Here is a 24547-nt window from a genome sequence, read left to right on the forward strand (position 1 = left end):
ACATCAAGGGTGCTGTACGCAGAGGTCTGAAACCTGCTCAACAGAAGATCTTTATCAAGAGGTGTTAAAGAAGTAGAGATCTCGCCATGAGAGGGGAAGCATCTCAGAAAAAGCAGGTGCAGTCGGTTCCACGGTCATAACGCCACTAATTCGGGCGACAAGAGCAAAACCCACCCGGCTTCCTCCGGGCAAGTAATGAGACAAAGAGAGAACACACAGCGAGTAGCGTGGCCGAGCGGTCTAAGGCGCTGGATTAAGGCTCCAGTCTCTTCGGGGGCGTGGGTTCGAATCCCACCGCTGCCAGGTGCTTCTGTCGAGACCCCCTTTCAGCTGGCTTCAGACGAAAGGGAGGGAACTGCTTTTTGGCAGTCTCTCGAGAAACTAAGCAAAGTGTTTAAAGATACTTTCTCAGCTTGACATCAAGGCACAAAACAAAAACCTTCTTGCGTCCTCTCAACCCAAAAGCGCTTTGCCACTTTTTGCATTATGCAGGGAACGACGTCTGTCCAGATCACTTTTGTGTCAATGCAAATCGTAGTGTGCCCTCCGTTTTAATGTTGGCTGTGCTGGCGTGCTGCTTCTGTCTGTGAAACTTGAATGTTCTGCTTCTTCACACCAAATCATCGGCGGGGGTTGAGCTTGTTAAATCTTTGCGCATAGCGCTCCTTTGGAAGTACTTTGTCCAAGTTCAAAAGCGATCGTGGGATTTACTTCATGCGTGCCAAAAAGCATGCCTCGCACGACAGATTTAAATGGGGAATGGAGCCTGCTTCTTGCTGTTTTTCCTGTGGTTGCAGTTACAAAGTTGATCGTGCTTTCACATTCTGTTAACAGTATTCACTGGCTGAGCTTTATCAGTTGGTTCGTAAAGGAATCTCTGCTTCGGTTCCAGAAAAGTCATCTGTGGTGTGTTTTTTTCCGTGCCCATGGCAGTCTTTTAAAGCTGGTAGTAGTGGCGGCGAAGTTAATTTTTTAACCTCTTTAAAAGAATAAGGACGGGCTGGGGCGAGCTCCATTTACCACTCTTTCAGCTGACCGCCGAACTCCCGAACTGATTACACTGCAGAGCCACAGGCGCCTCGCTTTTCTCCATTCTCTGGGTCAGGGTGAAAAAAAACTTGCTGGTATTAGCTGGCCTGCTGGGAGCACCTCTTCTTCACTGATAAGCAAGATTTGTGTTTCATCTTTCTCAAGCTGTATAGATTTCTTTCAAAACAAGTTGTTCCAGAAAGGAAACGAACACTTGCATTCACCTGAATTAAAAGGCATGGGATTTGCCCATAAGGATAAATTCTGTACAGTAAGACAGGAAGAAAGGCACCGCTGGGAATCGGACCCAGGATCTCCTGTTTACTAGACAGGCACTTTAGCCAACTAAGCCACGGCGCCGGCAAAGTGCTGTTCTTTGACAGCCACATGGACACGTCTCAACTGCTCTGAGACATCTGCATTCGGTGTGCACCCAGCCTGCTCGCCTTGCAAGTTTCCTCATTTACATGCGATAGCTCCACCACTAAGAGAAAGGATGAGAAATGGCTTTTATCTGGCACTTTTCATGTCAGAGGATCTCAATCTGCTTTCCGTGTACAAGAGGATGTCCAACTCATGTAGCTAAAGACGTAGACGACAGTGCTCCACTGAAATCTTGATCTCACAACCCTCGGCATGACTCCGCTGTGTTCTGCTTTAGACAAAGGGGGGGAAAGACTTCTTTCATCACACGTTTTGCACTGTTTACGGTGTTTGCAGTGCTCTTTCTTAAATGAAAACCAGGAATCGGCACCATATGAGGTGAGACTAGATAATATTGGATCAAGTAGCCTCGCCATTCCATGCGTGACGTGCGCAAAGTGTAATTCCTGTCTTTATAGTGTGCTTGTTAGAGACTTAGCTGGCACCCAGAGCGCTTTAAATCCGGGAGTCAGCAGCCCAAGACAATAGAGCTTCCTTCGTCTATGTTTTTTGCGTGAAGGGGGAAACCATGCGTGTGCTGCAAACGATCTTAGTATCAAAGTGCCGTCCCACATAACCGATCCGAACAATCTGCTTTACAGAGGAGCACTGCCGGAGCTTATCGTTGGCAAACTGAAGACCAGGCTGACCTCTTCTGTGACTCTTGTACACTGAGTCTCAAGGTTGTGAATTCAAGCTCCACGCTGGCGGGAAATTCCATAGGTAATGATCACATTTTCTTGCATGCTAATCAAAAGAAATATTAAGAAACTTTTCCCGATACCAGTTTGTTACAAAAGTAAAGGCACACGGCACATGTGTGCCACATCACGTCCGAGTTTAGTGACAACTACCTCAGAGATTGTAACCTGGGTAGTTTCAGATCAGATCACTTTTTGTATCAAAGGTTCAAGCAAACCCGAATACTTTTGCAAGAGACATTTCAGAATCCCAGTCAAATCCAGTACGATTGCTGGATCCTTTGAATTCGACTGAACTATAGCACAGATCTGCAGTCCACCATTAGAATACTGTGGGTGTGCTGTATAAGCCATACCGCCCAAAATAGTTCTAAAACAGGAGAAGCATCCTCGTTTAGGAATGTGGTATAAAGTGAAATGGTCTGGGAAGAGTCCTACGTTTGAACAGTTCAAAATAGACGTCAAGGGGTATTTACGGTCTCTTTCGAAATGTAAGAACAAGCTGTGCGGACCTTATCTTTATTTACCTTGTGTAATCGTTTTTCATAAAGTGTAATTGTATTATAGCATGTGCCCCTGACGATTTTCTTGATACGTTATATGTGCTCTTGTTTGTATTGTATGTAGTTTTGTTGTTCAAATAAAACGTAAAAGACACAACTTTCCGGATGCGGCTGCTGTAAAAATAAAATGACATCAAGAGTGCTGTACGCAGAGGTCTGAAACCTGCTCCACAGAAGATCTTTATCCAGAGGTGTTAAAGAAGTCGAGATCTCGCCATGAGAGGGGAAGCATCTCAGAAAAAGCAGGTGCAGTCGGTTCCACGGTCATAACGCCACTAATTCGGGCGACAAGAGCAAAACCCACCCGGCTTCCTCCGGGCAAGTAATGAGACAAAGAGACAACGCACAGCGGGTAGCGTGGCCGAGCGGTCTAAGGCGCTGGATTAAGGCTCCAGTCTCTTCGGGGGCGTGGGCTCGAATCCCACCACTGCCAGGTGCTTCTGTCGAGACCCCCTTTCAGCTGGCTTCAGACGAAAAGGAGGGAACTGCTTTTTGGCAGTCTCTCGAGAAACTAAGCAAAGTGTTTAAAGATACTTTCTCAGCTTGACATCAAGGCACAAAACAAAAACCTTCTTGCGTCCTCTCAACCCAAAAGCGCTTTGCCACTTTTTGCGTTATGCAGGGAACGATGTCTGCCCAGATCACTTTTGTGTCAATGCAAATCGTAGTGTGCCCTCCGTTTTAATGTTGGCTGTGCTGGCGTGCTGCTTCTGTCTGTGAAACTTGAATGTTCTGCTTCTTCACACCGAATCGTCGGCGGGGGTTGAGCTTGTTAAATCTTTGCGCATAGCGCTCCTTTGGAAGTACATTGTCCAAGTTCAAAAGCAATGGTGGGATTTACTTCATGCGTGCAAAAAGCATGCCTCGCACGACAGATTTAAATGGGGAATGGAGCCTGCTTCTTGCTGTTTTTCCTGTGGTTGCAGTTACAAAGTTGATCGTGCTTTCACATTCTGTTAACAGTATTCACTGGCTGAGCTTTATCAGTTGGTTCGTAAAGGAATCTCTGCTTCGGTTCCAGAAAAGTCATCTGTAGTGTGTTTTTTTCCGTGCCCATGGCAGTCTTTTAAAGCTGGTAGTAATGGCGGCGAAGTTAATTTTTTATCCTCTTTAAAAGAATAAGGACGGGCTGGGGCGAGCTCCATTTACCACTCTTTCAGCTAACCGCCGAACTCGCGAACTGATTACACTGCAGAGCCACAGGCGCCTCGCTTTTCTCCATTCTCTGGGTTAGGGTGAAAAAAATTTTTTGCTGGTATTAGCAGCCTGCTGGGAGTACCTCTTCTTCACTGATAAGCAAGATTTGTGTTTCATCTTTCGCAAGCTGTATAGATTTCTTTCAAAACAAGTTGTTCCAGAAAGGAAACGGACACTTGCATTCACCTGAATTAAAAGGCATGGGATTTGCCCATAAGGATAAATTCTGTACAGTAAGACAGGAAGAAAGGCACCGCTGGGAATCGGACCCAGGATCTCCTGTTTACTAGACAGGCGCTTTAGCCAACTAAGCCACGGCGCCGGCAAAGTGCTGTCCTTTGACAGCCACTTGGACACGTCTCTACTGCTCTGAGACATCTGCGTTCGGTGTGCACCGAGCCTGCTCGCCTTGCAAGTTGCCTCATTTACATGCGATAGTTCCACCACTAAGAGAAAGGATGAGAAATAGCTTTTATCTGTCACTTTTCATGTCAGAGGATCTCAATCTGCTTTCCCTGTACAAGAGGATGTCCAACTCATGTAGCTAAAGACGTAGACGACAGTGCTCCACTGAAATCTTGATCTCACAACCCTCGGCATGACTCCGCTGTGTTCCGCTTTAGACAAAGGGGGGAAAAGACTTCTTTCATCACACGTTTTGCACTGTTTACGGTGTTTGCAGTGCTCTTTCTTAAATGAAAACCAGGAATCTGCACCATATGAGGTGAGACTAGATAATATTGGAACAAGTAGCCTCGCCATTCCATGCGTGACGTGAGCAAAGTGTAATTCCTGTCTTTATAGTGTGCTTGTTAGAGACATAGCTGGCTCCCAGAGCGCTTTAAATCCGGGAGTCAGCAGCCCAAGACAAGAGAGTTTCCTTCGTCTATGTTTTTTGCGTGAAGGGGGAAACCATGCGTGTGCTGCAAACGATCTTAGTATCGAAGTGCCGTCCCACATAACCGATCCGAACAATCTGCTTTACAGAGGAGCACTTCCGGAGCTTATCGTTGGCAAACTGAAGACCAGGCTGACCTCTTCTGTGACTCTTGAACACTGAGTCTCATGGTTGTGAATTCAAACTCCACGCCGGTGGGAAATTCAATAGGTAATGATCACATTTTCTTGCATGCTTCTGTAGGGTTTGGGCATTTACTTGGACAATTATTAATTGTAGCAGTAAATCACAAAATTGATTCTTTTGATGGCTTTAGAATCCAACCATGCAATATAACTCAAACAACGCACACACACAGGTACTAATACACGAGGATACATTTATTAATACATAGAATATGCATATAAACAGATCTTATCGAGAGGGTTATCAGAATACAAAAGATATATATTCAGTCAGTTACAAAGAGTTACATATATCAAGAGGACATACATTCAGTATATCATTCATTTAGACCGTTTCGTAATTGAACTTGGTTATAATTTCTACATTAGATACTCAAAACAAGTACATAACTCTTGTTGGGATAACAATTGAATTCTCCAGCAGTAATGCAGTGAAGTTGAATACTCATCCAATCTCTGGGGATTCAGATCTCCTGCGGCCACAAAGAAACAGTTGCAGGCTGTTGCTGTCCAATCTGCGCTCTCTGGCTCGGTGCCAGGCTGTGCTGTGCGGCTTGTGACGGTGCGCTGCTGATGCTCTCTGAATACTGGCTAGTTAGTTTTGGCTGAAACTAGCGAAGTTTGTGCACAGGAGAAAAGATGACTGTGAGTCCCAGCAGGTCAGGAAGAAGACCAGTTCGTTCCTGATGAAGCGCTAGTTCTGAATAGTAATTCAGCTGTCCACAGTTCTGACCTTTTCACCAGGCCTGCTGCTGGTGCTAACCTCGGGTGGATCCTCTGGTTACTCTCTGGCAACCTCCACTCTCGACTCTTAGAACAAAGGAAAGTTCTGGCACTCGGACACACTGGCCGTTCCGTGGTTGTCCGGGCTGAGTCTCAGGATGGTCAGGAGGCGCGCTGCGAGAATGTCCTGCCCTTGGGAGCCTTCTGCTCCTGGGCCGTCCTGCCCTGGAATTCTCCTTTGAATTCCCTTTAGAAAAGTCCACAGAATTCTACACTTAAGGCTCTCTGTGTTGCCTGTTTTTACCTGGAAGAACTTCAGCTCGTTGATTGGCTGAAAGTTCCATGGGCATCAGAGTCCCACGTGGGTTACTCGGCCCTACCAGTCCCTGATTGGTTGATCAAGGTGAGATATGAGTCACTTACTCCTGACACTTAGGAATGCAATCCAGATGTCCATCTGGCACTCCCTAGACAGATAGGCGCCAATGGATGCCTATTGATCATGATAGCCAGGCTTAGCTAAGTGCACCCCCCTTTGGGAGCTGTCCCTTATCAAAAGAAAACATCTTTAAATCAGCCTGCATGAATAGTTTCTCTGTGGCTGCACCACAGAGATGAACAGAGAGATGAGGCCTCATTTGGGAAAGCACTGAAACACTTAATTCTGTCTTATTAACAAGCATTGCCGCTACACTGGGATAGGACATTCCACACTGGAGTATTATTATTGAGAGACAGGATCACTGTCTGTTCCCCAGGCTGGGGCAGGAGATCCCACACTGTATCATTATTATTGAGAGACAGGCTCACTGTCTCTTCCTTAGGCTGGGAAAGGAGGTCTCACGCTGTATTATTATTATTGAGAGACAGGTTCACCGTCTGTTCCTCAGGCTGGGACAGGAGATCACACACTGTATTATTATTTCTGAGAGACAGGCTCACTGTCTGTTCTTCAGGCTGGGGCAGGAGATCACATTGTATTATTATTTTTGAGAGACAAGCTCACTGTTCCTCAGGCTGGAACAGGAGATGACACACTGTATTATTATTATTGAGAGACAGCCTCCGTGCCCCCCAGGCTGGGTCAGGAGATCACACACTGATCTATTATTATTGAGAGACAAGCACACTTTTTGTTCCTCAGACTGGGACAGGACATCCCACACTGGATTATTATTATTGAGAGACAGGATCACTGTCTGTTCCTCAGGCTAAGAAAGGAGCTCACACACTGGATTATTATTATTGAGAGATAGGTTTACTCTCTGTTCCCCAGGCTGGGACAGGAGATCACACACTGTATTATTAATATTGAGAGGCAGGCTCACTGTCTCTTCCTCAGGCTGGGACAGGAGGTAACACACTGTATTATTATTATTACTGAGATACAGGCTCACTGTCTGTTCCTCAGACTGGGACACGAGATCACACACTGTATTTGTATTATTGAGAGACAAGCTCACTTTTCCTCAGGCTGGGACTGGAGATCACACACTGTTCTATTATTAGTGAGAGACATGCTCACTGTTTGTTCCCCAGACTGGGACAGGACATTCCACACTGGATTATTATTATTGAGAGATAGGTTTACTGTCTGGTCCCCAGGCTGGGACAGGAGATCACACACTGTATTATTATTATTGAGAGACAGGTTCACTGTCTGTTCCTCAGGCTGGGACAGGAGATCACACACTGTATTATTATTATTGAGAGACAAGCTCACTGTTCCTCAGGCTGGGACAGGAGATCACATTGTATTATTATTATTAACAGATAAACTCACTGTTCCTCACTGTTATTATTATTGAGAGTCTGGCTCCCTGTTCCCCAAGCTGGGACAGGAGGTCACACACTGTATTATTATTATTATTGAGAGACAGGCTCGCTGTCTGTTCCTCAGGCTGGGACAGGAGATCACACACTGTACTATTATTATTGAGAGACAGGCTCAGTGTTCCCCAGGCTGGGACAGGAGATCACACACTTTATTATTATTATTGAGAGACAGGCTCACTGTTTGTTCCTCAGGCTGGGACTGGAGATCACACACTGTTCTATTATTATTGAGAAACAGGCTCGCTGTCTGCTCCTCAGGCTGGGACAGGAGATCACACACTGTATTATTATTATTGAGAGACAGGGTCACTGTCTGTTCTTCAGGCTGGGATAGGAGATCACGCACTGTATTATTATAATTGAGAGACAGGCTCGGTGTCTGTCCCTCATGCTGGGAGAGGAGATCACACACTGTATTATTATTATTGAGAGACAGGTTCGGTGTCTGCTCCTCAGGCTGGGACAGGAGATCACACACTGTTGTAGTGTGCTCTCACGAGGCACCAGTTCTGTAGGGGTTTGTGCATTTACTGGGACAATTATTAATTGTGGCAGTTAATCACAAAATTGATTCTTTTAATGGTCTCAGAATCCAACCATGCGAGATAACTCAAACAACGCACACACAGGTACTAATACACGAGGATACATTCATTAATATATATAATATGCATGTAAACCAAACAGATCTTATCGTAAGGGTTATCAGAATACAAAAGATATATATTCATTCAGTTACAAAGAGTTACACATATCAAGAGGACATACGTTCGGTATATCATTCATTTAGACCATTTCGTAATTTAACTTGGTTACAACTTCTGCATTAGATACTCAAAACAAGTACATAACTCTTAGGAATTACATTGATATCAACTGGTTGGGATAACAATAGAATTCTGGAGCAGTAATGCAGTGAAGTTGAATACTCTTCCGATCTCTGGGGATTCAGATCTCCTGCGGGCACAAAGAAACAGTTGCAGGCTTGTTGCTGTCCAATCCACACTCTCTGGCTCCGTGCCAGGCTGTGCTGTGCGGCTTGTGACGGTGCGCTGCTGATGCTCTCTGAATACTGGCTAGTTAGTTTGGGCTGAAACTAGCGAAGTTTGTGCACAGGAGAAAAGATGACTGTGAGTCCCAGCAGGTCAGGAAGAAGACCAGTTCGTTCCTGATGAAGCGCTAGTTCTGAATAGTAATTCAGCTGTCCACAGTTCTGACCTTTTCACCAGGCCTGCTGCTGGTGCTAACCTCGGGTGGATCCTCTGGTTACTCTCTGGCAACCTCCGCTCTCGACTCTTAGAACAAAGGAAAGTTCTGGCACTTGGACACACTGGCCGTTCCGTGGTGGTCCAGGCTGAGTCTCAGGATGGTCAGGAGGCGCGCTGCGAGAATGTTCTGCCCTTGGGAGCCTTTCTGCTCCTGGGCCGTCCCGCCCTGGAATTATCTCACAGCCCTGGAATTCTCCTTTGAATTCCCTTTAGAATAGTCTTGGAGCTCTGTGTTGCCTGTTTTTACCTGGAGGAACTTCAGCTCGTTCATTGGATGAAAGTTTCATGGGCATCAGAGACCCACGTGGGTTACTCTGCCCTACCAGTCCCTGATTGGTTGATCAAGGTGAGATATGAGTCACTTACTCCTGACACTTAGGAATGCAGTCCAGATGTCCATCTGGCACTCCCTAGACAGATAGGCGCCAATGGATGCCCATTGATCATGATAGCCAGGCTTAGCTAAATGCATCCCCATTTGGGAGCTGTCCCTTATCAAAAGAAAACATCTTTAAATCAGCCTGCCTGAATAGCTTCTCTGTGGCTGCACCACAGAGATGAAGAGAGAGATGGGGCCTCATTTGGGAAAGCACAGCAACACTTAATTATGTCTTATTAACAAGCATTGCCGCTACAATTAGTAGAAAGAAAGATACAATGTTTTGAAAATGTAATATGTTTTAAAGGATTAAAGGGAAAATAAATACTTTATATACGCAAACTAATTCAACTGAGCTCCTCTAAACAATATCGCCTGAAGAATTGCCAAAGCACAGTGTATCAATTTGGGTGACACTGGGGGAAAAGGATCACAACATTCTACACATTCTCACAATATTACACGCACGGAAACCAATATTTACCACTAGGATAGAATGCAGCATAGAACAGTTGGATAGAAGGTTAGTGTAACTCTATAGTGCATCACAGAGGTCAGTCTCTTCCCCCTCATTATGCAGGCTGACTTCAATGTCCTCCAGCGATAGTCAGCTGTAATCACTGATGCAGACATGATGTTAATACTCTGACAGCATCTTGGCTGATTTGGTTAAAGTGTTTTCCTATTAAACAGGAGATTCTGCGCTCAAATCCCAGCAGTGTCTTTCTTCCTGTCTTGTCTTACAAAATGTATCACTATGGATGATTACATGCAGCTTGATTTTGTTTAATGCAAGTTTTCATTCCCTTTCTGATGGCTCTCTAAAGTAATTTTTAAAAGTACTAATCGGGATGGATTACTGTACATATCCTCAGTAAAGGGGAATATATAAGTAGTGACTATCCAAATTGCATTTTTGTGTGAAACACATTTCAGAAAATTGAAAACCAATTTTCAAAACTCACAATAACAAGACAAAGGCAAAACATAAGTTCACTTTCACTTTATGCATATTTACCACAACCTTGCCTTATGATCATAAAAAGTCTTAATTTTAATATAGCAGTTTTAAATGGGACATTCAGAACATGGCATATGAGAATATATGGTTAACCGAGGATGAGCAAAGGATGATCGCACTTTCTGCTTATTGCTATGAACCTACCCCTGGTTATAAAAATGTCTCAAAATTCTGACACTGAGGTGTGAGACACAATGTAACAGGCTCTCATAATCCCGAAATACAAGAAATTTTACTGTAGCGTTTTATAAATTTGACCCTGTGAACATTGCATGTCCCTCCTTACTCATTACCAAAACATCTCAATGTCCCGGCACTATGTACATTTGTAATTACAACACTTCACTGTTTCATTTATGAGTTGTGACATTGTGAACATGGCATGTTAAAGTATATAGAAAATCTAGATCAGAACAGGCTAAATGCAATTCCTAGTGATTTATCATTTTCTTACTTTCTAAATGAAAAAAAATATTTTTTCAGTGATTATGACACTTCAGTATGACATAAAATATGCTTCAATGACAGAATAAATAATAATAATAAATAATCATGGAAAAAATACCCAAAGTGGACATTCATAGTTGTGATTATAGAATGTTAGATATCGGGTGGGTAGCTGCGTCAGCATGCGTAGGCTGCAAAGGAACAAGTAAAGGACTATTCCAGCTGAAAAGAGAAGAAAAGAATCACGTTTCGGCTGTGGAGCCTTCTTCAGGTGTCCGAAAGACAGGGCAGTAAGCAAAGATAATTTTCTTTTTATCTTTGCTGAATGCAGTTTATCGCTGATGACATCAAAGACATTAAGGACATTAAGGAGTTTTTACGGCTAACAGCTCCACATCAACTTCCTTTCATAACTTTCATAACTAACCTCATCAGATCCTTCAACTCTTTTCTTGGGTGAATATGGTTTTCTGGGGAGTTGCGATGTTGGGCATACAGTAACTGGACATTTCCCGGTGATTCTGACACATGTTAAGCACTCGCATTTCCTGCAAATATTAAAATGGTAAAGGTTTCGCTGAGAAATCCAATCGACCTTTGCGAAGACAATGTTTACATCGCAACAGAAACCCGTCCTTTGGTGGACTCAAACCACCGACTTTTCAGTTAACAACCGAATGCGCCACACAGACGGAATGGTGGATTCGTGTCTCACATCACAACTTTCCGGTTAAAAAAAATATTTTTTTGCCAGCTGGCAATATTTCTTCTGCACTGATAATCAAGAATTGAATTTAATTTCTCGCAAGCTGTGTGAATTTCTTGAAATACAAGTTTTCCAGAAAGGAAATGAATACATGCATTTAACGAAATCAAGCCCTTTGTGATAGTCCGAAATGGTACGTTATGTACCACAAGATAGGAAAAAAAACATGATTGGGATTTTAAGCTACTGTACGTGACCTATGGTACCAGACCGGGGTAAAGTTAGCTTGAAGTTCGAAAACGATTTTGGCACGCCTGTAGCGTTTACACGAAACCTCTTAGAATCGCGAGAATACTTGCTTTGTGCATAAAATACATTGTGAATGCTTTCTCAGCCTTTACTTTTTCGTTTATATTACATTTTTTTGGACCAAGCACGAATATTCTTTTGTCCATATCTTCGCAACGGAAGCACAGAACGCCTTCAAACCAAATGCATTTTAAAGACCACGACGTGGACATTTCCACAGCCTCTACATCAAAGTATCAGTGAGCTAATTATCTTTTTTTAAACCTCCGGTTTTTCATCGATGAGTAATTACGCACTAACTGGAACCCGGGGGACCGCTGTATACACAAGTTCACAACGCGAGAAATACTGTTCAATACGGCTTCATGCGAAAAACCCGTATATGACCATAGGAAGCATAACTGTGCAGTCTCCAATTACCCAGACTGTAAGTACGGGAATAAAGCTTTGTCTGAATTCTGAAACCCTTCCTTTACGTCCTGTTTTCATTCAGGTAAGAGTCAACTATATGCAAAATACTACTGACAGCAAGAAGATTAAAATATTCTTTACTCAGCAGCTTATTAAACACAGCTCCCATGATGTTCAAACCGATTTTTTACACAGAACACTGACACAGCTTTGCGTTCTGAATCTCTTTTTCTCGTGTGTTTATTTAATGTGGCACAATGTACTGGGATAGGGGTATTCTGTTCACAAACCAATAGCATTTAAACCACAGCACCCACAATGCTGCAAGTAAGTGTTTTGCACACTAAGCAGAGAGCGATGTCTTCCTCGTTAGTATAGTGGCAAGTATCCCCACCTGTCACCCGGGAGACCAGGGTTCATCAGGACGCGCATTGAAGTGAAAGCAGGATCCGCTATGACATCCACTGTGCAGATCCCGCCACACTCAGAGGTGAGTGGGTCTGTTCGATCACAGCGCTAGGCGAATCCCCAAACAGTGTGCGTGGCAACAAACGAAACGGGCCTGTTTCCGCCCGGTTTCGATCCGGGGAAATCGGGCCCAGTAGTGGCGGGATCTGTACAGTGCATGTCGCAGCGCTTCAATGTGCTTCCTGATGTCCTACCCCGAGAACAGAAAAGACAGCATCCACAGCAACAACAGCTCAGGTCTCTGCACAGGAGCTAAGCTGCCCTCATCTCCTCTGCTCTGCGGCTCCTGCGGAGTGGAGTCCTGCCTGGAGCCGTGTTTGCAGGCGGCGGCTCCCCGCGCCCTGTCTGTACGTCGTGTCCAAGAGCTCCTGGGAGGAAGAGAGAGCCCTCCCACTCGGGGGCTTTTCCACGGTCTGTGTGAGGAGGGGCGGGTGTGTCCAGTAGCTTATCGAGCGGAAGCCTGGGGCGGCGGAGAGCTGTGATCGTGCAGACCTTGAGGTGTCACCTCTTTGTCTGCTTTCCCGCCCCCCCTCCGCCCAAGCTCTGCTCCAAAGTAGCCCGGCAACCCCTCACACCTGCACGTGTCACAACCTAAGGTGCGGTCATGAGACACCCATGGGGTGTCGTTCTGTTCTTGCTAATTGTTTCCTGCCCGTCGCAGGCAGGAGTCCATGCGAGGAAGATGCGCTGGACAGAGCTCAGAGGGCGCAGCTGGGTGGCTTTCCTTCTGAGTGACGTTCCTGCAACACTCTCCCGCTACTCTTGGTGCGCTCATGCCACAACACAGGAAGGCTGGAGCAGGTGGCTGTGGGCTTTGCGCACTGCCGAAATAGCTCAGTTGGGAGAGCGTTAGACTGAAGATCTAAAGGTCCCTGGTTCGATCCCGGGTTTCGGCATTTTGTTTCATCGCGACCTTTGTTCCTCTCTCCAGCGCCCCCTTCCTAAAGTGACGCGTCCCTTTCTCAGCCCGAAACGCAAGCGAGACACCAGCAGCAGTCCCTGCAAGTTTCCGTAGTGTTTCGCCTAACACGCGAAAGGTCCCCGGTTCGAGACGGGGCGGAAACAGCCTCGTTTTGCATCTCCTGTACTTCACAGAGGTCTTGAGCGACCGGTCATTTGTTCCCAATGTATTTCCGGTGCCTTCGTGCACTCTTGTACCAAACGCACGTTCCTTCTGTACGCTGAGCCGATCATTTGCAATTGGGCTGTGCCGACAGACCAGGACGAGCTCTGTCGGCTCAAAAGCAGCGCAGGACCTGCAAGAACAACAGAAAGATTAGCATCCAGCGGGGGCCTCTTAGTGAGCCCAAGAGCTCATCAAGAATCGGCTCCAGCAACAGGGCTGGGCGCATTGTTCCATTCTCCGCCCACTCTCGGTGTAAACAAGTCCCTCCTGGTCTCTGCTTGAAATGCACTTTCCTGCGTTTGCTTTGGTGTAACTGGCTTCCCCTGCATGGGCGAATGTGAAGAAGATCCTTAGTAAGTCATTGAAGAAAACCGAGAAGAGGTCGGAGTGGCCTCTGTCGTTCATCAACGATCCAGTCAGGCAGTACTCCTCTGTAAAGCGCCGTTCGTTCACGTCGATTGGCTTTTTTTTGCCTTCATTCGTGCGAGTAGTAAAAGCAGACGCCCCTATTCTGCCGTGACCCGGATTCGAACCGGGGTTGTTGCGGCCACAACGTAAAGTACTGACCACTATACGATCACAGCGAGTTACCGAGACACACGCGGTAGGGCGGAAAGGGCTGTGCTCTCTTCGTGTGACATAATTCGGAAAAGTCCTGACGTTGCATTTCAACTGAGCCCCAGTATACATCGACCCTTCGACACTCTGAGTGACAACTCTCTTGCGTGTTTTCTCATATTTATGTAGTTTGCTTGCTTGATGCCGTGAACAGCATGGTTGTTCGCTGCCATATAGTCTAGCGGTTAGGGTTCCTGGTTTTCACCCAGGCGGTTCGACTCGGTTTTGCCTCCTGCTTTCCAAAAGATCAGCACCGTGTACGAAAGAGCCGCATTAAAACTACTCGAACGTGCAAAACGTGCGAGAAGAGGGGGCGCTTGTTTCCAAACGAAACTTCTCGCGTGTGAGACGAGCTGATCATCGCTGTGGGAGGGTTACTCTGGTAGACAGGGCTGACCTTCGGCAATAGGATTTATAGTCTCCAAGATGATATTTGCACTTTCTGGAGAGGCGATTTTCTCCACTTCAGTAGCCCGATTTCGTCGATTGCGTGGAGAGGGCTGTAGAATGTGGCGCCGCCTTTCCTGCTCCGTCCATGACAGGCGTGCTGGTCTCTGGAGAGAGAGCACGGTCCATCAGCGCACTCCAATAAAGGCACTGGAAGCAGCTAAATCGCATTGGCGAAGCTCAGCGCTGGGCAGCTGGGCACGTCTCACCACCGTTTCCGTAGTGTAGTGGTTATCACGTTCGCCTCACACGCGAAAGGTCCCCGGTTCGAAACCGGGCGGAAACAGACATCTTTTGTCGCCAGGCACAAAAGGGGATTGGGGATTCGCCTAGCGCTGTGATCCAACAGACCCACTGGACCCACCTCTTAGTGTGGCGGGATCTGCACAGTGCATGTCACAGCGCATCCTGCTTTCACTTCAAGGCACGTCCTGATGCACCCCAGTCTCCCGCGTGACAGGTGGGGACAGGTGACAGGTCCTATACTAACGAGGAAGACATCGCTCTCTCCGACCCCCGGCATCGTGTCCCGACCCACCGTGCTGGAAGCCGACGCGTGCTGTGATTCCTTTACGGAGCAGAAATGACAACCGAGGAGCCGAGAGATCATTTCAGCATTTCGCGTCTGAACGGAAAACACAAACGACCAACTCGGAATGACTTGCCTTTGACGCTTCTCAAAGCGTTCTTTGTGCATCGAACAGACCCACTCACCTCTTAGTGTGGCGGGATCTGCACAGTGCATGTCGCAGCGCTTCCTGCTTTCACTTCAATGTGCTTCCTGATGTCGAGTCGACTGCCGTGCGGAGGCTCTGAAAGCGAGAGCAATGAAAAGGTGCACGACGCTGTGAAAGAAAACAGAGAAGTGAAAGGCAGTCATTTCTCTAAGGAGGTGAAAGAAAAGCTACTCCCCGTCGGGGAATCGAACCCCGGTCTCCCGCGTGACAGGCGGGGATACTTGCCACTATACTAACGAGGAAGACATCGATCTCTCCAACCCCCGGCATTGTGTCCCGACCCAGCATGCTGGAAGCCGACGCGTGCTGTGATCCCTTTACGGAGCAGAAATGACAACCGAGGAGCCGAGAGATCATGTCAGCATTTCGCGTCTGAACGGAAAACACAAACGACCAACTCGGAATGACTTGCCTTTGACGCTTTTCAAAGTGTTCTTTGTGCACGACGACTGCGCCGCCTAGCAGATACAAAGGGGTTGTACAACTTTGAACTAGCAAATGGAAGAGGGCTAAGCCCCCTCTCTTTTAGCCCAGGTTCGATCTGTCTCCCAGAATCACCAGGGCGCACACACACACACACCCGTGCCGTTGAAGTGCTCTGCTTCATTTCTAAGTGCAACTCAACATTCACTCCTACCCCGAGTGCAGAAAAGACAGCATCCACAGCAACAACAGCTCAGGTCTCTGTACAGGAGCTAAGCTGCCCTCATCTCCTCTGCTCTGCGGCTCCTGCGGAGTGGAGTCCCGCCTGGAGCCGTGTTTGCAGGCGGCGGCTCCCCGCGCCCTGTCTGGGCATCGTGTCCAAGAGCTCCTGGGAGGAAGAGCGAGCCCTCCCACTCGGGGGCTTTTCCACGGTCTGTGTGAGGAGGGGCGGGTGTGTCCAGTAGCTTATCTAACGGAAGGCTGGGGCGGCGGAGAGCTGTGATCGTGCAGACCTTGAGGTGTCACCTCTTCGTCTGCTTTCCCGCCCCCCCTCCACCCAAGCTCTGCTCCAAAGTAGCCCGGCAACCCCTCACACCTGCACGTGTCACAACCTAAGGTGCGGTCATGAGACACCCATGGGGTGTCGTTCTGTTCTTGCTAATTGTTTCCTGCCCGTCGAAGGTAGGAGTCCATGCGAGGAAGATGCGCTGGACAGAGCTCAGAGGGCGCAGCTGGGTGGCTTTCCTTCTGAATGTCGTTCCTGCAACACTCTCCCGCTCCTCTTGGTGCGCTCATGCTGCAACACAGGAAGGCTGGAGCAGATGGCTGTGTGCTCTCTGCACCGCCGAAATAGCTCAGCTGGGAGAGCGTTAGACTGAAGATCTAAAGATCCCGGGTTTCGGCATTTTGTTTCATCGCGCCCTTTGTTCCTCTCTCCAGCACCCCCTTCCTAAAGTGACGCTTCCTTTTCTCAGCCCGAAACGCAAGTGAGACACCAGCAACAGTCCCTGCAGGTTTCCGTAGTGTAGCGGCTGTCACGTTTGCCTAACACGCGAAAAGTCCCCGGTTCGAGACCGAGTGGAAACAGCCTCGTTTTGCACGCTCCTGTACTTCACAGAGGTATTGAGCGACCGGTCATTTGTTCCCACTGTATTTCCGGTGCCTTCATGCAATCTTGTACCAAACGCACGTTCATTCTGTACGCTGCGCCGATCATTTGCAATTGTGCTGTGCCGACAGACCAGGACGAGGTCGGAGTGGCCTCTGTCGTTCATCAACGATCCAGTCAGGCAGTACTCCTCTGTAAAGCGCCGTTCGTTCACATCGATTGGCTTTTTTTTGCCTTCATTCGTGCAAGTAGTAAAAGCAGACGCCCCTTTAGGGAGCCTGTCAGCACCCGTTTTCCCCTTCTGTAAGCTCTCCATAGCCTCTCAGCTCTTCTACTGTCAAATCCCCCTCAAGTACTTCCCTATCTTCTTCACTCAAAACTTTTTCTAGCTTTGAGGTAAAAAAAATAATTTCTTCATCCTTTACCTCTGTAGAGCTGTACAGTCTTGAGTAGAAGTGTCACGCCCTCTGCAGCCAGAGGGCGGTCCTTCTCTGTCCTGTCCGTAGTTTCTGGTCTGCTGTCCTTCCTGTCCCTCTCTTTCCCTTGGGCTATATATTTCCGGGTCTTGCACTCTGTCCTCGCTCAGCACTGACGTTCGGATGTCCTGAGACCCGCCTAGCACCAGGGCGCCCCACGTCCGCTCCCTGAGGGCACAGGTTTCTATACGGCATTCCTGAACTCTTTGCACTAATGAGCCCGGGCCTTTTTCCCGTCTTGCCGCTACGCATATGGGTCTTTTTCCACCCTCCTGCTCCCCACGGTTAGTCCCTTTGGACGTCCGTGACAAGAAGGCCTCGATGCAGGAGAGGATAGCACTCAGCTCTGTACTCTCTCTTCCCTCCTCATCAACTACACTTTCCATGACAGACTTGGAGCCTACCACTTTCCTGAAAAAGAAGCGAGTACACTTCTCATTTTCTTCCAAGAACTGCACTCTGATTCTTAACAGCACTCCTCGACTACTTTCTTCCGCTATGCTCCGGACATCCTTTTTTAAAAGGGTGATATCCTCGAGCACATCGAAGCCACTGTCTCGTGTAGAGACGCTGCAGCTGCCTCTGTTTCCTGGCTAGCACTCTTCTCCGTCTGGCAGCAGCCTTCCTTCCCTCAGCCATGAAAAAGGCCTTTGTCCTCACCTTCACCTCCTCCCACCACTCTCTTACTGACCCGTACAGACACTGCAAGGACAGCCACTGTGATAGTTTCTCCTTGTAGCGGGATACTACCCCCTCGTTCTCTAGCAGCTTTGTGTTGAGTTTCCAGAGGCCTGGGCCAAAGACAGTCCCGCCTTGGAGTTCCACTCTACACCCGAAAGCCTGATGATCTGAGAAGAAGACAGGCTGAAGAGTGACCCCAACAACTTTCACTCTCTCTGAGACAAAGCAATAGTCACTTCTGGAGCTGCTATTCCTCCCTGACCATGTATATCCTGCTGTTGTGGGATATATACATCTATCAAGTGGCATGCCTGCAGTTCCAAAGTTCTAGAAGGCGATCGAAGATTCTGAAGAGTGCTTGAGCTGGTATCGCCCTAGGTTGAGCCTAGAGGGTTAACGCCAAGCAGCAGCTGAGCTGGGTGGGATCCGGCAGCAACGTTCTCTCTCTCTGCTCTCTCCTCTCCCCTCCCCCTTTCTCTTGCTCCACCTCCTTGGCCTCTTGGCTGGGAGTAGGTACTCTTGGCCTGCCCGCGGTGCTTGCTTTCTTCCTCGAGACTCGGAAGCGCTATCCGCTCCCTCTCTCTCTCTGCCTCCTTGGACTCTTGGCTGGGAGTAGGTACTTGTGGCCTGCCCGCGGTGCTTACTTTCTTCCTCGAGACTCGGAAGCACTATCCGCTCCCTCTCTCTCTCTCCTCCTGCGCCTGCACCCAGCTGGGCTTTGCCCACAAGGACAAAGTCCAGGGCTCACTCGCTGCTCCTTTAGCAGCTAAACCCTCCTCTCCACAGGACCTTGCTCTCTCTCTTTCTCTCCTTTTTTCTTTTTTCTCCTTTCCAGATGGCAGACAAGAAGACACTGATCCAGTTCCACTGGACCAGGAAAACAGAGACGATGCCAACTGCGAAATCCTTTTTCATTACCTTCCTGAGAGGGATCCTGCAGTTGGTGGCCGGAGATCTCTACTGCCTGCAAGACAACAAGGCAGAGAGATACATGGAGGCCTACATGGCCACGGTCACCTCATATGAAAAGGCAACGAAAATGATCAGAGAAAAAGGTAAGCACCCCCGTTTCTCTGATTTCAGGCCGGAGCCTATGAGGAAGACAAACCAGAGGACCATCACAGTCCTCACATACAACCCCTACGTACCAATGGAACTGGTAACAGCGTTCCTAGGGAGGTATGTAACTGTGGTGGGCAAACCGATGGAGATCAGGGACAGTTGCAGCGTCTGGTACGGCAAACGCCAGTACCGAGTCCTCCTGAAAGAGGACCTAGAGGGCGTCGACGGTTTCCAGCACCCCCCGGCCCGCTTCAACATCGGAGCCGACAGGGGGTACCTTTACTACCCCAGGATGCCGGATTTCTGCAAGAAGTGCAGACAGTCCGGCCACAAGGAGAACACGTGTGACATCGTCAGATGTCACAACTGTAACAAAGAGGGGCACCTGGCAAAAACCTGCCGGGCAGCCAAAAAGTGCGACGGATGCGGTGCCGAGGGACACCTCCTTCACCAATGCAATCAATCTCCATTCCGCCGTTGTTTTTTATTACATGGAGTGTTAATATGTGTGAGATGTTCCTTTTGAGATGTTTTTTTTGCGGAATAAAGTATATTTTGTAGAACAAAAAAAATCTTATGACAAGGTTTACAAGTTATCTGTTGAACTACATTCTAATAGGTGTGGTCACATTCCAGGTCATTTGTTTACGTTTTTGTTTCTGCAGCAACTGTTAGATGAAATGTGCTAATATGTAACCTAACTCCAGTGTGAATAACTAGAAGAGGGGAGCAGCTCCATTCCAGACCAAGGGAGCTTTGAGATTGGCTGGGCCAGATCTCTCATTTGCATATCTGATTTGGAAATATAACACTAAACCCCCTTCTTGCATGGATTTAACTTGCACCCAAGAGTCCCCTACTGTGTATTGCTACTTATTTTTTATGATAAGTGGTGATTACCAGTTGACAGGTTTCATTTGTTGAATTATAAATGGTTCTGTATTATCATCCTGAATGGCCTGTACTCAAGGTTTGGTAGGGTATGTGTTTTCATTTCATTTACCAAATTGAATTTTTGCTCTTTTAGTATTTGTCTAGAAGGCTTTCTGAAGTCAGGAACCCCATTTATTTGGTGAAAAAGGATTCTGTATTAATATTAATATTTCTCATACAACATAAATAGGGTCTTTTATGAATAAAAAGATCTTGCACTTGGAAATCTTGATAAAGCTGTGTGCTTCCATACACTCGAGCAGTTTTGATTCCTAATATTTGACCTTAGGTGTGGGAACGGGTCTTTTTTGCATTTGATTTCCAATTGATCAGCACAGATCAGCATAGAAAATAGACCCATAAAGCAACCTCAGCAGTGACAAATGTCACTGGGTCACTTGGGTTTATACGTCGGGGTCCGGTAGTGAAGCTCCGCTCCTGTTTAGCCTCCGAAGCCTTACAGGGTGCGGCCCTGGCGCTTCAGCACGTACACCACGTCCATGGCGGTGACGGTCTTCCTCTTGGCATGCTCGTTGTAGGTGACGGCGTCGCGGATGACGTTCTCCAGGAACACCTTCAGCACCCCGCGGGTCTCCTCGTAGATCAGCCCGGAGATCCGCTTCACTCCCCCACGGCGAGCCAGGCGGCGGATGGCGGGCTTGGTGATTCCCTGGATGTTGTCACAGAGAACCTTATGGTGACGCTTAGCGCCTCCTTTCCCGAGTCCCTTTCCGCCTTTGCCTCTTCCAGACATCTTCTAGTTATCAGCTGTGAACACGACACACACTGCTCATCTTTGATGTATAATAGACATCTTTCTTTGATGTCTATTAGACATCAAAGAAAGATTTTTATAGGTGTAGAAACTAGTAAATAAAGCCAATGATTTGTTTTAGAAATGTATTCTTAAAATATACAATTATTCACACCTTAACAATATGTAGTTCAAATTATACATTATATACAATATTGTATTCAAATGTCTAATCATTATAAAAAACACAACTAGTAAACTTCAGTTAAAAATTCTAGTAACATGGCAATATATATATATTAATGACAAACACAAACTAATTACATGAACACGCTAATATTTAACTCAAAACCACATTTCGATTCAGATATAAATTTTTAAAATTTACAACTTCTTTATTTTCACGAAAATATTATTAATGTAGCACAAACGCTACTTTCTAATAAAGACAGAAAGAAACTGTTTGTTTTGTGTCTCATGGTGATCCTCCTCTCGAGACTAATGAAATGTTTAATATGATCCCTCGAGAAAAAAAAGGAATCAATTTCCGCCTGTAATGATTGATGCCCCATCAAACATTTTGTAATATCCCTGGAAGTTTATACAGTAGAATTCTGGTTCGTGGCTTAAATTCAAGGTAAATGAGACTAAGGAAACGAGTTGGAAACTTGATGTCGAAGTGGGATTTAAATCACCCATTTCACATTTTACTTCATTGGGCAGTATGTGCCTGAAAGCAATGCCACAGCATCCCTTCGATAGCTCAGTTGGTAGAGCGGAGGACTGTAGTGGAGTCAACAAGGAATCCTTAGGTCGCTGGTTCGATTCCGGCTCGAAGGAAGGTGCTTTTTGTGTAATTTAATCAAAGAGTTAAAAACGTTTTATTCAGACATTGATCAAAAGCTCAATAATCGACTAAGCAAAGGCTCCTGTTCCGAATTCAGCCCACGTCTGATTGTCTTGTTTTGGCCAAGATCTGATCTTTGAATTAAGGGACTAGACTGTCTGCTTTGTAATTCAAAAATACATACAAATGTCAAGTTTTTTGTAGATATAAAGGTGTTCTCTGTTTTCAAAGGATAGTTACTTCATTGGCATAATGATTTGGTATTGATTTTGTATCGTTGTATTATAAAGTTTGTGCTTTCTGTGTTTTTATTGTATTGTGAACTTATTTTTTAAACAAATGCTTACAAAGGCAAACACGGCACACATCTGTTTATACCAGCGGTGAATTGTACATTTTTATTAAGTACAAGCTACTGTGCACTTCTGGGAGTATAACAGGTTCGATATAAAGTGGCAAAAATATAAAAGGGGAAAATACCCCAGACTGCATGTAAAGCCCTTGTTGTGACTGTTTTAGATAAGATGGCGTACTATGCACGAAATGTTGCAGAAACACAATCTGATATTTTGATACAGGTAGGCCAGCGCTTCCAAAGCATGCAGGTGTAGAACAGGACTTAATGCATTTTTAGAATGCAGATTGCAGATTAGAATGGCATATGTTTAGCAATAATATTATTTATGGTACCTGAAAGTTTCAGGTTGTTGCACAAAGCTAAGGTATGCGTATACGTGATCTGACAACTGGAATCAATTTCCTGTCGTTAAACTCTGTTTATTTTTAAGTTGATAATAATAATAATAAACTTTATTTTATATAGCGCCTTTAAAGGTGGCTTCTCAAAGCGCTTTACAGGATGACAATAACAATAAATAAGAAGACTACAACAATAAATAAGAAAATTTCACAAGACAGGACACAATTATAATTACAACAATACAACAATAAAAATAGAGGAGACCGTGGAAGATGGTATTAAGAAGAGCAGAGGGGTGAAGAATGGAACCAGTTAAGTAAAGGCTTTTCTGAAGAAGAAGGTTTTGAGTCTGGATTTGAAGGAGTTTAGAGAAGGTGTCTCTCTAATATCCTTGGGCAAAGAGTTCCAGAGCTTGGGGGCATAGCAGGAGAAGGCCCTGTCGCCCATACAATGTAGACGGGCTTGGGGGACAGTAAGGAGGGCAGAATTTGAAGAGCGGAGGTTGCGAGGTGGGGAGTAGGGCGATAAAAGTTCAGACAGGTATTGAGGTGCCAAGCCATGTAAAGCCTTGTAGGTGAGCATGAGGATTTTAAAGTCTACGCGGAATTTGACCGGAAGCCAGTGCAAGGACTCCAGGATAGGAGTAATGTGAACACTTGTACTAGACCTGGTCAGGATTCTGGCTGCTGAATTTTGGACATACTGCAGCTTGTTCAGAGTAGATTTAGATACACCAGGGAGCAGAGCATTGCAGTAGTCAATTCGGGAGAATACAAATATGTTGATCAGCTTTTCAGCCACAGTTAATGATAGCATAGGGCGTAGTCTTGCGATATTTCTAAGGTGAAAAAAAGATGTTTTGACAGTATGCTGTACATGTGGGTCGAATGTTAAGCCAGAATCGAATATAACCCCAAGGTTTTTCAATTTTGATTGAAGCTCTAGTACAGAGCCATCTACAGACAGGGTTACAGGACTGGCTTTACGAAGTTGATGGGGGGTACCAATAAGCATGACTTCAGTCTTGTCACAGTTAAGATGAAGGAAGTTTTGAGTCATCCAAATTTTTATGTCAGAGATGAATTTAGATAGAATAGAGACAGCCACGTCAGTGTCGGGTTTGGTATGGATGTATATTTGAGTATCGTCAGCGTAAAAATGAAAGCTGAGGCCATGTGATCTTAAAAGCTGACCAAGTGGGAACATGTAAATGCTGAAGAGCAAGGGGCCCAGTATTGAGCCCTGGGGGACACCAGACTTGACAAGAACGATTTCAGACCTGTACCCATTGAGAGAGACAAAGTGACAGCGATCAGTGAGGTAAGACTTAAACCATTTGAGGGCAGTGTCAGAGACTCCAAACACAGTCTCAAGACGAGAAAGCAAGGTGTTATGGTCAACAGTGTCAAAGGCAGCACTGAGATCAAGAAGGATGAGTATGGAAAGAGAACCAGAATCAGAAGCTATTAGGAGATCGTTGGTGACTTTGACTAGGGCGGTTTCTGTGCTGTGAAGTTGACGGAAGCCAGATTGGAGGGGTTCGAAGTTGAGGCCCAGGATCCAAATCTTCAGTTCTGATTTTTTAAAGTGATATCTTTCCTTCCTGTCGTGGAAGTCACACGATGTGAGCAATTGTTTTTTTTACGTTGCGATCCAAAGAGCCTCAGACGCACAGTCTAACAGTAACCAAACCAGAATGCATTCTGCTGGGAGCCGGGCTGAGCTCATTCTCACTCCCTGTGCGGAAAACAGAATTATTTCTTCCCCGAACATCGTCTACAGATCACTTGTGCGCTTTTAACCTTCTCGCAGCTACGGGCGAGACTGACGCTCATGATATGAAGGCACCCGCTGGAACACATTCTCTAACTCTCACAATCGCGACAGACTTCGCTTTTTAAAAAAAAAGTAGATATAGCCCTGAAAAAAGCATTAGCTTTATCAGTTTTTACATTAATCTATTTTGAATCAAAGTTTGATTTTTTTATTGCATTTTACATTATAATAATAATAATTATCATCATCATCATTATTGCTTACACTTATATAGCGCTGTTCTGGATACTCCACT

General features: G+C 46.2%; 8 non-coding genes and 1 pseudogene across 8 annotated transcripts; 6 read left to right on the forward strand and 3 right to left on the reverse strand.

Annotated features, from left to right (window-relative positions):
- Positions 1–221: 221 nt before the first annotated feature.
- Positions 222–303, forward strand: trnal-aag (transfer RNA leucine (anticodon AAG)). Its single transcript has one exon. It is a non-coding gene; the product is annotated as a tRNA-Leu (tRNA).
- A 2764-nt stretch (positions 304–3067) lies between these two features.
- trnal-aag (transfer RNA leucine (anticodon AAG)) lies at positions 3068–3149 on the forward strand. Its single transcript has one exon. It is a non-coding gene; the product is annotated as a tRNA-Leu (tRNA).
- Positions 3150–4161: 1012 nt separating this feature from the next.
- On the reverse strand, positions 4162–4235 carry trnat-agu (transfer RNA threonine (anticodon AGU)). The gene has a single exon. It is a non-coding gene; the product is annotated as a tRNA-Thr (tRNA).
- A 9152-nt stretch (positions 4236–13387) lies between these two features.
- On the forward strand, positions 13388–13460 carry trnaf-gaa (transfer RNA phenylalanine (anticodon GAA)). The gene has a single exon. It is a non-coding gene; the product is annotated as a tRNA-Phe (tRNA).
- A 1508-nt stretch (positions 13461–14968) lies between these two features.
- trnav-cac (transfer RNA valine (anticodon CAC)) lies at positions 14969–15041 on the forward strand. Its single transcript has one exon. It is a non-coding gene; the product is annotated as a tRNA-Val (tRNA).
- A 621-nt stretch (positions 15042–15662) lies between these two features.
- trnad-guc (transfer RNA aspartic acid (anticodon GUC)) lies at positions 15663–15734 on the reverse strand. The gene has a single exon. It is a non-coding gene; the product is annotated as a tRNA-Asp (tRNA).
- A 4517-nt stretch (positions 15735–20251) lies between these two features.
- On the forward strand, positions 20252–20307 carry LOC148662729 (U7 small nuclear RNA). The gene has a single exon (XR_015939014.1). It is a non-coding gene; the product is annotated as a U7 small nuclear RNA (small nuclear RNA).
- A 310-nt stretch (positions 20308–20617) lies between these two features.
- On the reverse strand, positions 20618–20930 carry LOC148662730 (histone H4-like; annotated as a pseudogene).
- Positions 20931–21681: 751 nt separating this feature from the next.
- trnay-gua (transfer RNA tyrosine (anticodon GUA)) lies at positions 21682–21769 on the forward strand. Its single transcript is given in 2 exon segments — positions 21682–21718; positions 21734–21769. It is a non-coding gene; the product is annotated as a tRNA-Tyr (tRNA).
- Positions 21770–24547: the final 2778 nt, after the last annotated feature.

Source organism: Lepisosteus platostomus, chromosome 5, assembly GCF_059453375.1.
Source record: "Lepisosteus platostomus isolate fLepPlt1 chromosome 5, fLepPlt1.hap1, whole genome shotgun sequence".
Lineage (NCBI taxonomy): Eukaryota > Metazoa > Chordata > Actinopteri > Semionotiformes > Lepisosteidae > Lepisosteus > Lepisosteus platostomus.